General features: G+C 37.1%; 1 pseudogene; it reads right to left on the bottom strand.

Annotated features, from left to right (window-relative positions):
• Positions 1–3,763: 3,763 nt before the first annotated feature.
• LOC149560005 (protein LEAD-SENSITIVE 1-like) overlaps positions 3,764–15,546 on the bottom strand; it is a 73,018-nt pseudogene continuing 61,235 nt past the window's right edge.

The raw sequence follows: 15,546 nt of genomic DNA on the forward strand, positions 1-15,546 counted from the left end.
TATCTTTCATATAACCTCATCTTCTTCTTTTGCTCCTCCTTGAGTTTTGATACCTGCAGTAATTTATGATATCCTTCCTATATATGTTCTTACAGATTCATCTTCCATCATTTTAATATCTTGAAATGTACAAATCCAACTTTGTAGCCTTAACTTCTTAGAATGTGTATCACCTTCAAAACTATTTTCCAAAGCTTTCCAAATCAAATATGAAGTAGCAAGTGATTTTACCTGATTGTACTCAATTTCAGGAAGTGCACTCAATAATGCTTCTCTAGCTCTCATGTCACACATGAAAATATCTCTTTTTGCTGCGATGCAAATTTTTAAATTTGTTTCAACAATGATTATCTTCTCTAATTTTTTCAAGATCCAATATCCCAGAACCATACACAACAGATGTGTCTTCATCTTTTCTTTCCAGATGTCATAATTTGTTCCATCGAACTTCAGAGTATCTTTCCTGAACATGTTCGTCATGGATCTCCCAAAATTGTTAAACTTTTCCTTCAAGGACCTGATGCTCTGATACTAATTATTACAAGCAATAGTCCACCAAGATAACTGGAAGGGGGTTGAATTAGTTATCGTATCAATTATCCAATAATTAAAACATATATCTCCATTAACCAAACTTAACCATTCAACCAAAGTAAACAACCACCATAATAAAATGCACATAAACAATTACACCATATATGTTGACTAGAGAAATCTTTGATCAGAGGGAAAACCTCGGTGGGAATGATGCCCACAAGATGATGTACTAATATTTATATTCCTTGTTAGAAGATGGACCCTACTAGGAGTCTATTACAACATTTAGTACATAGAGTCCCTGTTTGGAGACTTTGAATCCCTATTAGGAGATTCCAACTCTGTTAGGATTTGTAGTACAATGTATGCAAGATAAGCCGACATGCAATTTCAACTACAAGAAGAACTCACTACTCAAACAAGTAATTTACTATTATGTTCCTATTTCCTTTGTCCTGTCAACCAGACCAATCACTATCAAACCTTGTAGATCAAGTCATGAACCTCAAATCCAAATACCAAACCTTAGATCACTCAACAAAACTTCAGCAATGAATTTTCCTTCACTCTCAACATTGCATTCCGCACTCTCTGTTGCTTATCAAACATTCAAAATTCATACTCATCACCTCCCATGATAAAGGAAAATGTCCTTCCTTTATACCGAGTCCATAAAACAATTCCCTAAGTCAGCCGTTAGACCACCTCAATTAATTATTATAGGACCACATTAAGAACACGTTGCACTTAGTGATAACATAAATCTCGCCTTGCAACTTGAATAACTTTTCGTACACACCATATTATGATGAGCGAGCTAAGCCACATCATCACCAACATGTCTTCTCCATGTCTTCAACCTCGATTCTCAAAATATCAACTTTGCTAAGAGATATAACAAATTTACAAGAACATGCCTCTGTAAACTCTATCTCAGAACAGACATCACCAAAACTTACATAACTTCTTCTAGACTTATCATTTCTTCTTCCAATGTTAATTGCATATACCAAATACTCAAAAGTATCTCCCATAACTTGGAGTAGTTAAATCCTCAACTAGTCATCCATACCAACTTGATCTTTCTATTGTTCTTCTGTCAAATACCACAAAAAATTCCTATGTTCACATCAATGACAAATTCAGTCATGAATGTAACATATCATCATAGTACCATATCTACAATACTCCCCCATAGGAATATCATCAACATTGATGCTTCCAACCAATCTTTTAACAAGAGATACATAGGTATGAAATGTTGGTACAACAAAAAAATTTGTAAGGTGTTGTTACATTTTTGGTACGCTCATACAAAAATGTCTCTCTCTATCTATCTATACATACACACATCTACATGCATACAAATATATATATATATATATATATATATATATATATATAGAGAGAGAGAGAGAGGGGGGGGGGGGGGGGGGGGCGGGGAGGCTTAGAATGTCATAGACCTATACATGTGCCAAATAAAATCATTAGGAATTTTAAAATTTGAAGCATATCATTCTAATTTAATTTCAGGTTTTTGTAGCAAAATGCCCAAGCCAAGAATCTCATGATAAGTTCACAGTTTGCTAATTGGCAGTCTAGGTCTTAAAAAATCTAAAAGATCAAACAAGAATTGCTAAACATTTTGGCATTTAAAAACACATATCCTAGATGTGTAACCAAACGAGATTCATTTCACAATCATATTCCAGTATATTTCGTACAGAGAAATGCACAGAAAAGTAACACAATTCAGCAACTAGAGATTTTTGCTAGTATGATTAGAATCATTTAGCACTCCATAATTCAGTAAGAGAATATTAATATAATCTTATTACACAACTACCTTATGTACTGATAGTCTTATTGCAATCCTTCAATTTCATACTCTCACCACAGGCTACTAAAATGTTGTGGCTACAATAACCAACTTTACTTCAACATGTGCTTTGAGTGATTTCTTTCTCATATATCAATGTTGTTTCCAATTGTAGGTGTAAGGTCATCACCAATATTGACCTTCCTGACTGACATCCACCTCTTCACAAGATATGACTTCCAAACACTGTTCTTCACATCCCCCAAAGGTGACAGTTTAGATAAAATCCAAACAACAATAATTTTGTAGAACTTCAAACATCATTTTTCCTCCTTAAACTTAGCTATATAAATCATTGGACCACTTACATAAAAACCCTTAAAATGTTCGAGAATGCTAAACCCCAAAAATGGCTGACCAGAAATAAGGTAGTTTTGGAAGAAAGAAAGTAGGCACAGGTCTAGTCCAATATTGAAATCATGAACAATACCATATATGTGACTGGCCAAATACTAAAAATCAAGTACATTGGAAACATACAGCGAACAACAAGTTTCATAAAAGTTCTTCTAATCAGTGAGAGGAATCGAGTATCTCCATAAATAAAAGTCTATGAACATCAATTTAGGTGAGAAAAATGCAATAACCAAGCCAGCCATAACTTTGTTAGCTAACACTTGCATATATTCTACCTGTAAACATATTCTGATTTTGACCAATCTCTTGGTATCATTTACATATACAAGCAATGGAAATGCTTATGTGACAACAAAACAATAGAATGGGAGGAAAGCTAAAAAGTCAAAATCGCCAGTCTAGTCCTAATGGCATTTATTTGACCCAATCTTTTGGTTCTCTTTCATTCTAAAATTTATTCATTTTCAAAGCTCATTACTAACTGACATTTTCTTAAAATTCCAAATTACTGTACAAGGAAATGATACTCAGCAGACAACTCTAATCAATCCTTCTGAACTCCATAAGCCAGTTGTATTTTTAGAATAAAACATATTGGAATCAGAGGGCTTTTCTTTTAGTTTTTACATAGATTTGAAAATCCAAAGAACCCTTCATGGAGGAGGATGTACTGTATCCTACATATGGATCTTATTTTCATTAGTATCTACCCAGGACATGCATTTGACCTCATCCCTTACAAGCCACTGCTACCCATCAGATTTTCTACCATAGCCTCCTTATGCTTTAGCCTCGCATTTGCCACTCCACAACAGTTCAAAGTTGAAAACCTTTAATTATTCATCTTAAAGAGATAACTGACATGATTGTGTTTGTTGACAAATGATGCTATTGTAATTTGAAGGTAAGAATTAAAAGAGAGGAAAACCCAACAAGTAAAAGACATTAGAAAAACTATACATTAATAGGCATCACTAACACAAAAGGCTCTGTCCATCAATCATAATACCTGTTATATTTAAAATGGACGATCAAAAATAGTTCAGTATTTGAAAATATAGACAATTGATGGCAATTACCACTGCCTACACAAAAATCATAGCAACCTGAGATGCGAGGATATGGTTACTGATACACTATTCAGAATCAGTTTAAGCATGTAAAAGACTATGGATACAGCGACATTGTATATGAAAAAAACTCACCAGAATAGGTGGCTACAAATATGGAGATAGCTCTTCATACCTGTACTGTTGTTTCTAGAGACTGGCAAATACTAATGCATATCCACAAGATTGGTGTAATACCCAATCTGAAACTTCCATCGACTCTGTACTCAAACAATATATGAAACCCTATAGTATTGAAACGTTGAAGCTACAGATTCATAACAAAATGATTCTCTTAAGATAATTCCATAAAGAATAACACTTTACATTTCCACTTGCAACACTGGTTCTGCACTAACAGACGACATGACTGGCAAGTCATTAACACCAAGCCTAGCGGTCAAGCTCTCCACTTGAATTTTGACTGCATCCTTATGATTACCAATATCAGCAAGAGGCCTACTGAAGCAGTACACTCCACCTGCAACTGCTGTTATACCAGGTATGCTGGTTGTCAAAAAGTGAAAAGGGGATGAAAACACTGCAGCAACTGCAGCAAGGATTGATGCTGCTTGACTACCAACATTTACTCCGTCAATTACAAGCAAACTAGTTTTGCAGTAAATAGCAAAATCTTCACAGTTGTTCTTAAAGACATTGTAGTATCCAAATCCATTTTGAAGCAAATATGTTGCCTTATGCAACACTGTCTCAGGTGGGTCTGACTCTGCGAGTGTGCATGTCCCTCCTCGAGCTTTGGAAAGAAAGAAGCCTAGGTTGACTCCATATACAAAACGGTACAATGCTCCTCCATCAAGAAAATAATCAAGGCAATAGCAAATTACTCCATTGATATCTTACTGATGTCTACATGCCTCACATGCTTTAGTAGTCTTAGAATAGCTTGAGCTTATCAAAAGCAGATCAAGCAATGCATTGTCTTCCGATTCAGCTTTTCCTCTGGTAAAATGAGTGACCTTGTTGTCTCCAACATAAATACATGCAATGCATGCAGAATTTTAAGTATAAGCTAAATAGAAGAAAGAAACCCGACACAAAGTGCAAAGAAACATGACAATATCACTGCTTACATTTATCTGTATGAACAAAAAAATGGCTAGCTTGTCATTTTCAAAATAGAATTCAGAGAGTTGAAGAAACACAATGATAATGAAAACAATACAATTGTAAGCATGAATATCCACAGCCCAAATAAAAAAATTATGTTTCTGAGAATTTTTGCATCAGACCAAAACAATTATATGATGCTGAGAACAATACCAATGTTCAGAGTCCACACCATTTCTAAAATATTTAAACAATAAGGGAGTATTTTTATACAGAAACAATAAACTACCTATGATGTAAATTTATGCCATTTATACAATGGTCAAAAGCCTATGCCCCTCCCCAAAGTAACCCCATGAATTGTACAAGACATTTCAAGTTTGTGGACATGGGTAGGATATTTCCCCAGCCCATCCACCTTTTTTTTTTAAATTGTGAACATCCCCATGACATTAAATAGATTTCAGGGTACATTAGGGAACAGCTAACCATCCCTGGCACATACAGATTTCACCCATTTGCCTTGAGGGTAGCTAGCCATCCCTAACACACCCAGGCAAGTTTTAGTTACTTCTTTAAAAAGAACCTTACAACCTTTCAAAGAAGAAGCCCACCAACATCTGGTGTAGGAGGCAGTATAGTAGGCATTAAAGAAGGCTATATCATCTGCCAATCCCATCTCCCAGCAAAAGTCCTAGGAAAGCTATCCAAGAGTTTAGAGGGCCATTCTCCCAGGAAAGGAAGGCCATTGTAGGTCAGTAATAAATCATTAGTATACTTAATGCTAAAAGTTGTTAGTAAGGAAGTCAGGGTAGTTTATTGTAGCGAAGGGATGTGTTTATTAGTTTACTTAACCAACAGGAATAATACATAAGGATTGATCCATGTAATGAAAAAATAGATTTGTATGGACTATTTGGAATCAATAGAAGAAATCATTTCCTTCGCATTGCATGGTACTATGGTATCATATATGTATATTGTAATTAATGCATATTGTTGATATAGTAGATAGAAGTACTGGTTAAGACAGTAGCTTAGAACCAATCTACATTTTTGGCGCCGCTACCTATTTTCAAACCTAGAGGTCTTGTGATCATAACTTCATGGCAATGGAGGTGATGGAGTGATGGGTCACCTATTCCTACAGCAAGTACTAGCCACAGACAGTGACGTTGAGGAGGACAAAATAACAAGGGAGGATCAAGTAATACAAGATCTGGTGCAGGTGTCAGAAGTTTCACTCAATCAATACGTGCAAAAGGAAGCTCGGGAGAGAGAGCATGGTACATGATGAATTTTCAGTCTCATCAGTAGTGTACGATCTCCTTGGACAAATAGCTCGTCTGCTGGCAAGGAATCTAATACAGTTGGAGGAACAATGTGCCAAAGTGCAACCTAAACAACAGAGGCAACAAGTGCTCCAACAATTGGTCGAAAGGAACCAAGGAGAGACACAAGAGCAAGACACTTCGCAATGTAGAACACATAGCCAATGAAACAATTAATGACCGTAATCCCAAATAAAGACCCAAGGCAATTAGTAGAGGAGACTGAGGGAGAAGTTGCATTACGGCGGACCTTACACATCAGAGAGTGCGAGGAGAGACATTGCCATCTAAGGGGACTTAGTGAGCCAGAATGAAGGAGTCAACTAAAGGAACCAACTCACTTTAAATCAGAGGCAGAGAACCTAATTGAAACTACCATAATAGGAATAGCAAACTTAGCTATTTCCAAAGAACCAGAAACAAGGAGGTTGAGTGGACAAACCTAGAAACACCAAAACAAAGAGAGTATCAAGCAAGCCACGAAGGTAGCTCCAACTGGAGGGAATAAGAGGTACATGGGAAAGGAGGAGAAGTAAACTTGCCTACAGTAAACACACAAGGTAGTAGTCGGCATACTAGAATGGCCGAAATGACAAAGGAACAAAAAATTCTGAGATTCATAAGCAATGGGTCAAATCACTTTGCACGTCACTGCAAGACATGCATAATTATATGGCAAGCAAATGGAGAGAATGACCAAGATGAGTGGTTGAGAGCATTTTCGGCCACTCTAAGGGGGATTTCCATAGACCGATATACCAAAGAATCTCAAAATGCCCTTTGAAGAAGAGTTTAGATATTACTGGATGATAATGAAATAGTAACCAAAATATATAATACCTAACAAGGAAAGAATGAATCAATACGAGCCTACAGTTGGAGACTATAAAAACTAATAGGAAAATTTGAGATAAACAAGCACCATCCCTAAGGCAGAAGATGAAGGTGGTACCAGCATCCTCCTACACATGCCTACACATGTACCATGGTCATTGAAAGTGAAAACAAGACTTCAAAAGGAAGAAAGCATGGGAGCGATAGTGGCAGCACAGAAGGAGAGAGTGGAGAAGAATACAAGACAATATGGGCATTAAGAAGAGATATGATGTGAATGATGGAGATGGTCGTCAAGAAAGAAGCAAAAAAAGAAGCAAAGGAGCTTTGGTGTACTAACTACCAACTGGAGGGTCACGCAAACGCCAATTGTCCAAAGAAGGCATTATGTGACATATGCCAAGTACAACAACATTCCATTAAGAAATGCCACTATAACCTAAAGGCAAGAAGTGCCCTTTTATTCTTCACCCAAGGTGAACAAGCCACGCCCCCCTCCACACCATCAAGAAATACAAACATGGAGGTATTGCTAGGAGGGTATCACAAAATTCGACAGGGAAGTAATAATAACAGCAATATTAATACACCTCAAAGCCACATACAATACGGAGCTCAGGGATGCCCCATGATACAATTTCAGAGATCTGACGAATGGGGTTATTTTGCACATGACTACCAAAGTGGAGTACAAAGTGGAGAGATGTGCAAATGGTGTGGACTGATAAATCGTGAAGATGCAGACTGTCCTAGACAAAAAATAGTTAACATGATTGATATTTCAAAACCAAGGAGGGAAGTCTTAGCCATTACAAGGACACAAGCTAGAAAACTCGCATATTTGGATGCGAGTACAAAGAAGGAGAAACTAAAGGAGGCAAGAAAAGACATCCTAGAGGCCACAAAAATAGGATAGGTTAGTAGCACAAACCCACTCCCTGTAAATCTAAATCAAAGCCAACATTATCCAACAAATGTTGCAAGCTCCCATACCGGTGAGGGTAGCGGATTTGCTAGAGACTCTACCACAATTGAAGGTTGCTATTACAAAAGAAGAAAGTGATCAAGAGGAGAAACCAAAGAAAGGGGAAAAAGAGGAATCAAGGGGAGAAAAAGACATGAATACTCCGTTCACAATAATAGTGGGGAGGACACTTGCCATTGTGGAAATGGAAATAATTGCTTGCAAATTAACAAACATTATCATGGATGGAGGATCTAGTGTAAACATCCTTCCTAAAGAAACTTGGAAAGCCTTGGGGAAACCAACCCTCCAGCCACCTACATTCCATCTGGTAGGAGCAGAACTACATGAAATCAAGCCCACCGGAACATCGATGGGACTAAAAGTGGTGATTGGTATGCAACAATTCTCCCTAGATTTCGTAGTTATTGCTTTAGAAAAGAAAGAGTATGATGCACTTTTAGAGAGAGGTTGGCTTATTATGGCTACGGCTATTCATAATTGGAAAAAGATTACTCTTTCCATTGAAGCAAAAGAACAGAAATATGTAATCGATCTTCAAAACTAGACAGTGAGTCAAGAGTTAGCCTCAGATTCAGAAGCAAAGGGTGAAGAATGGGACAAAGGTGAAGGAGTAGAACCTGATGAGGAGGGCATATTAAGATTAGCGAACTTCTTAGAAGATGAAACTAGCTCTTTCAACAAGTTATTTCACTAGAATATGGAAGGTTATGACGTCTTCCAACCAGATTGCAATATGTTACAAATTCATGAAACAAAAACTGAAGTAAACAGATCAAAGCTTAAAATTTATAAAGAAAGAAAATAGGTGTTTCAAATTAATGTGTTGGAAGTTGAGACAAAAAATGAAGACAATTTTTTAAACCCACAATAGCAATCACGCAGGAGAGGTGATATTGAATTTTACTTATGAAAAACAAAGATAAAGAAAAAATAAAGGATATGAGGAGAAAAAATAAAAGCACTAAAAAAGAAACTAAACGTAAACATAACTCTAAGAAGATATTATAGAGCAATAACAGGGAAGGAGAGCTCAAACATAAGAAAAATTGAGGAAGAGCACAATAGGAGTAAAATCGCACAGGAGGAAGGAAACAAATCAAATATCTTCCATGCAGCTAGTAGTCATACGGGAGGAAGAAAATTCGATACAACCAAAGGACATACAAGCAATAGGAAGGGGAGATGTTGTACGACACAAAACCACACCAGTATGCCATGCAAGGAAGGAAGCCCCTGTTACAACCTCTATTGTAGGAACGAACAGAAAAAATAACACAAGTGAAAGAGTGTGAATGGCAAGAGAAACAAATCATACAAACCACTGTATGACAGCAACAAAGATTGTACGAGTCATATGAATGTGGAGTAATGCAAGAGAGGAAAGGAAAGATATAGGAGGACACATGATAAAGAATAATTGGATAGAAGAAAACATAAGAGACGAAAAGACAATTAAAATACTTCACAATATGGTGAAGACCAGCATAGGAAATTCCACCAAAAGCACAATCATAGAGTCACGGGAAGAAAGAGGAAGAAATAGGTTATAGGGAAAACACATGGCCTCCATGAAGAGAAAGGGAAGGGGAAAAAGCAATGAAGAAAGAACCACAACAATGAATATCACATTTGAAATCGTTTCTAGAAGTCAATGTCATGCATGGTTGGAGAAGGGCGAAGACAACCATGTGTTGAAGGTTGCATTGCAAAAAGCAAAGGTAGACAGGATTATTTTTATGCCCATTTTTATTTGAAAGAATTTGAACTGTGCTTAGAACAATGATTGCTAGATATGATAACAAAGGGCACAAATCCAAGATTCAATAGTTGCAGCAAACTGTTACAATTTCTTATTCTCCAAAAGAAGTAAGCAAGGTATTTGGAGTTCCAAATAGAAGGCAAGACCCTGCCAAAACCCCATCTAAAATGTCAACAAAGGAAAAGAAAAAATCGCTCCAGCTGATTTGTAGAGATGACCTTACAGAAAATGAATGGGAAAGTATCTAGAGTAAGAATAACTGTAGGGGTTTGAAAAAAATACCTTTATAGCTAATACAAAATGGAAATGCATCATGCATTTGGCCAAGAGAAAACTCACAGCAGAGAGTGGAACCTCTAATATAGCCATATGGATGGTGCCCTTGGTAAATGGATTGAATATGGGAAGGATTTACAATTGGGCCCAACTTCTCTCAGGAGTCAAAAGGAATGAAACAATTTCTAGAAGTAAGACATAAGACTTTCTACATGCCCCAACATGCCATATCCATGTTTCTAGAAGCCCTTTGCACATAGGCAACTCCAAAGCATTTGGGGGACATTTAGTCCAACAAACAAATTAGAACCCTACCGATTGGCAATGAGTTACTGGCTGCACCTTGACACATTCGATGTTGGGAGTGCGGAACCTAGAAAGAAAAGAATAAGGCGTGAAGCTTTCATCAATACATGCAACACAGAGGAAGAGGAAGAAAGCTTAGATGAAGAAGGGACAACAACAGAAGATGCAACTTCAAGTTCCAAGGAAAATGAAATTTGGCTGGCACATATCACAAACAACACCCTTAGAGGAACAGCCAGAGATGTCACATTTCTACTAATTGAAGGACCACTGCCAAGAGTCATACCAGAATAGGCAATTGAATTCCATGGAGAAAAGACAACCCAAGGCACCGCAAGGATACAACGTACAAAAGTGAGATAACAAGGCAGTTGTATGCCATATAGGAGTGACCGTACGGAAGAGGGTGAAGGGATTATTCGTATGAGAGTGGTGGGAGGTAACACCATACAAAAGAAGAGGGTTCTAGAACTAAAGTTGTAGGAGGCATCCATACGGAAGAAGAGGATCCCCATTTAGTAAGAACGGGAGGAGGTATCCATACAAACTTAAAAGATGGCAACTATATGACAACAATAGGAAATGACTCTGTACGGCAACAATGGGAGAAGACAGCCCTTGGAGGATGTAAAGCATGCACTAGTAGAAGCCACCCACAAGATACAAGATGGATCCGGCAAGATAGTGAGAAGTCAAGCATTCTTCAATTGGGGAGCCAAAAGGATAGCATTCACTGCGTCACAACTTTCATCAATAGCACAGTTAGTTCCCATTGAGCGGATGCCACATACCAAGGTGGTAGATATAAAATCATGCAAAAAGGCACCTCACACCATTAACACCACCACTCCACAGGGAATAGAAATAGCTCAACTAAGTGCCCTAGTGGTCACACCTACACCTGCTGAAATTAGTAGAATGGGGATACAACAAACACCCAGTCATCAAGAGAATAGCACTGGATAAGGAGGGGAGGAGGATATAATGGATGAAGCAAACAAGCTTTTGGAAAACATTTAGATGGAAGTAAAAGTACCCCCACCCTCTCTTACTATGATGAGAATAGGACACGTATGGGAAGAGCAATAGGGTGAGCAAACTGAAGGGGAAGATAGAATGAAAGCAGAAAGTCAACACCCATAGGGCGTGGAAGAAGGAATAACAGAAGGTGGGGAACTATCATTCGAAGATAGAGCATAGAGATTCCTAGTGGAATTAAATGTCATATCACAAACTACCCAAAATATAATTAAAAGGGCAAAGAAGTCAGACATAGGAGCAATAGTTAAGGCAGTAGAATCACTGCTAATGTAGAACGAATGCTGTGAGGAACTGAGCACACTTCTTGGAGGACGTGTCAAAAGGGAAGAAGAGCTAGAAAAATGGAAGATGCCACATAGTACAGACATACATTTAGAACCACTTTTATGGAGCTACAACATGCCAAAAGGGAGGTAACAAGGATCAAAGGAGAACGAGCTCTTTCATGGACAAAATACAAAAATTAGAAACAGAGTGGTAATTGGAGAGAGTTGCACGAGCAGAAAGACTAGCCACAACAACGAAAGATAGAATAGATGCTTTGAGGTTACTACAGCTAACATAGGAAGCAACTAGCCATAGAAAGGGAACCAAGACTTTCTGAGACAACCATGCGCCACCATTCTAGGGACGTCCTCGCAACCTTCCTCTTAGTAACATTTGTGAATTGGTTAGCTCATTTTTGTCTTAATCATTTGGAAGACAACTGCTTTTGGCGGAGGGGGGATAATGTAGGTCGGAAATAAATCATTAGTGTACTTAATGCTAAAAGTTGTTAGTAGTGAAGGGATGTGTTCAATGGTTTACTTAACCAACAAGAACAATATATAAGGAATGATCCATGTATGAAAGGGTAGATTTGTATGGACTATTTTGGAATCAATAGAAGAAACCATTTCCTTCGCATTGCATGGCACTATGGTATTATATTTGTTTAATGCAGTTAATTCAAATTTCTGGTATAGTAGGTAGAAATACTAATCAAAACGGTAGCTTAGAACAAATTTACAGCCATTCTCTATACAACTAAGCAGGAAGACCCATCTATCAAACCAGGCAGGAAGACCAGTCATTCCCCCTACTAATCTAAGGGTGCCCTTGTTATTTAAAGGGACAAGACCAATCAATATTGAGGCCTTATCTGGTTATATAGGTTTATGACATGCCCATTGAAGATATACAAAAATATTATGAAAATATGCACAATGAAGATCTGTGTGGTTTTGAACGATTTCATTTGAGCTTGGTGGTAAGGGCTCTACCACTCAACCCCTCCCAATATCATGACACTGAGTGCACCAAGGGCACTGCTACTTGACCCCACTTGAGATGTTGCCAACAAACTACAAGTCTAACCAAGTAATAGACCAATGATTAATCATAATCACAAAATTTACAAAATGCATATCCCTTCTTGTGGATCTTTGCATCCTCACACTCCAAGTCATGGTCAAGGATTGATTTATTCCATACATTGGATTGCTAGTTCAATATGCCTTGACCAATACACTCTATAGTCCTTAAGCCATTGACTATGAGTCAAGTCATAGGTAGAAGCATGTATAATGCAAAATATATCAATCATGCTCACCGCAGGCAACTCACAAAAGTTTAAAACAACTGCATCTATTATATCCCATCTCAAGTCAAATTGGAATATAACTTGCTATCTTTTTAAATAACAATTCCTCTTTGTTAATGAGTCTGACAACAGAACATGGTCTTAAAGGCTTTAGGGAAGCATCAATAATAAATCCCTCACCTAAATATACAAACCAATTGGGCATCTCTCTCTCTCTCTCTCTCTCTCTCTCTCTCTCTCTCTCTCTCTCTCTCTCACACACACACACACACACACACACACATTAGATAGATAGATAATATCACATTTCTTATTTAATTACCAATGCTTACAAATTTTTTAATTAAGTCTATGATGAATGCCTAATAGCTATCCCATAGCATTCCCTACAAAAGTGGCCTTTATAAAAACCTGTCACAGAAGTGTGCCTTCCCATCCCTTGCCATCATTGTCCTAGATACTTGTAGAAGAATAATTAAAAACTCAAATCTGCATAGTAAATAGTATTATATACAAATGACAACAAAGATATACAATAAAACTACATTTTTTTTTATGCAAAATGGTGCAAAAGAACTACAAACCATTCATCCTCTATTTGGGCCAATCATGCTCCAATTTGTTCATCACTAAAAAGGTAACAAAAATCTTCCTTGATAACCATCACTCATCCTCAATATTTAAGAAAGAAAGAATTGTTAGTTGATATCACATTTTATTCAAGTGTATGTGATGAATAAAACTTTTTCTCAGCTATTACTATCTAAAAATCAACCAAGTCTTGTGTACTTCTTTACATCATATCAGTAATATAGCACATTATATATCCTTTTAATATGTTGCATCTAGGATGCAATCTTCTCAAGCACTCTTGCCAATTGTGGTCATGAGGTGTAGTTAAACCCTTTAACACCATGCAAATTGATGCAGTGCAAGGCAAATGAATCCCCAAAGGAGATATCCTAGCCCTAAGCAATAAAACCACACAGTGGAAACACAACAGCAATAAGAAACAATACAAGATCTGATACCAAATCACAACTCTTTATTTATAAAATAACTGTTTACATGCAATATGCTCAGCTGTAAGGCCCTCTAGGTTAGGGCCAAATATAACAACAATTACAATAATAGTTCTACAAGATCCCTCAAGATCCAATCCAAACCCTAGCTAGTCCAGATCCACAACTGGATAAGAACACCAAGAAGAATCCAAACTAGTACCCTCAGGTCCACCAAGATATTCTCTGGTTCTCAAGCCGCAGCTACTAACTCTTCAATATTCGCAACTATCTTCCTTCTAGAAACTGAATGCCCAAAAGACTCCACAAGACTCCTATTTGTACTTGCCAAAATGGCTTACAGAACATTCTAGAACATTACAAAACAAGATGGCCAACCCAACAATGATCAAAATGCATCCCAAGGCAAGATCTCATCATAAATGTCACGATTGAAATAAATCCTGCAAGTCGGCTCGCACCAAAAATGCAGAAATCACGTCCAAAATGCTGACACTCGGCATAAATAGGAAAACTTGACACATGAAGAGTCACTCAGCACATGAAGAGTTACTCAGCACACTATGGAACTCGGCACACACTACAGAGCAAGATGGGATAACACACTAACCCGAGTGTTAACATGACGTGGGATGACCTGAACTCGGCTTAATCTGCAAAATTCCTAGTACTCGGCAATTGTAGCAACTTGGCAATGACTAAAACTCGGCAACAACTGCCAAAATGAGCAGGATAACATGCCAACCCAGGATGCTCCTGCATCACAAACACAAGTGTCTTAGTACAAAGTCCCAAAAACATGAGTGAACTACAGTACATTATTTTATCAATTTATTTAAAACATTATTTTATTTTTTATTTTGTGCATGGTTTTTAGTTCTTAGAAAGTTAAATCTAGATGAATGAAATGAAACCAAGAATACTTTTTGTACCTATAATTACTTTACGTTAGTCTTTGTATACATGTTAGAGAAAAGCACCTGAAGAACACCAATCTGATGCAGAGGGATCAACACTAGAACTCTCCTTAAGGAATTAAACACTCAAGGGATTCAACAATGGATCTTCTCTACATCTTAATATAATTTATAATGAGCTCTTCAATCAAATTCTACACCTTTTACTTCATTTCTCTGTCATAAAAATTCAAAATAGAGGAAAACTCAAAGTAAACGTATATTATTTTTGCAAATTTGCATTAACATAGTTCTGTCCGAAAATGATAGAAAGATGAAAACTTTCTGTAGAAAATTTGTTATTACTTGTCAACATATTTTAGATTTGACTCCAAATCATATGAACTTCAATATAAGCAACCCTAAACTGAAAACCCACAAATAAAGATCAATACATATTCTGCAATCTTTCCATACATGATTGAATCACTAAAAGATTAAACCTTTATCAATTACAAGGACAACACTAAGAAATAGAAGAAGAAAAATATGAAACTCAAC

The sequence above is a fragment of the Cupressus sempervirens genome, chromosome 4, assembly GCF_028749045.1.
Source record: "Cupressus sempervirens isolate cs-2001-9-10 chromosome 4, ASM2874904v1, whole genome shotgun sequence".
NCBI classification, from domain to species: Eukaryota; Viridiplantae; Streptophyta; class Pinopsida; order Cupressales; family Cupressaceae; genus Cupressus; species Cupressus sempervirens.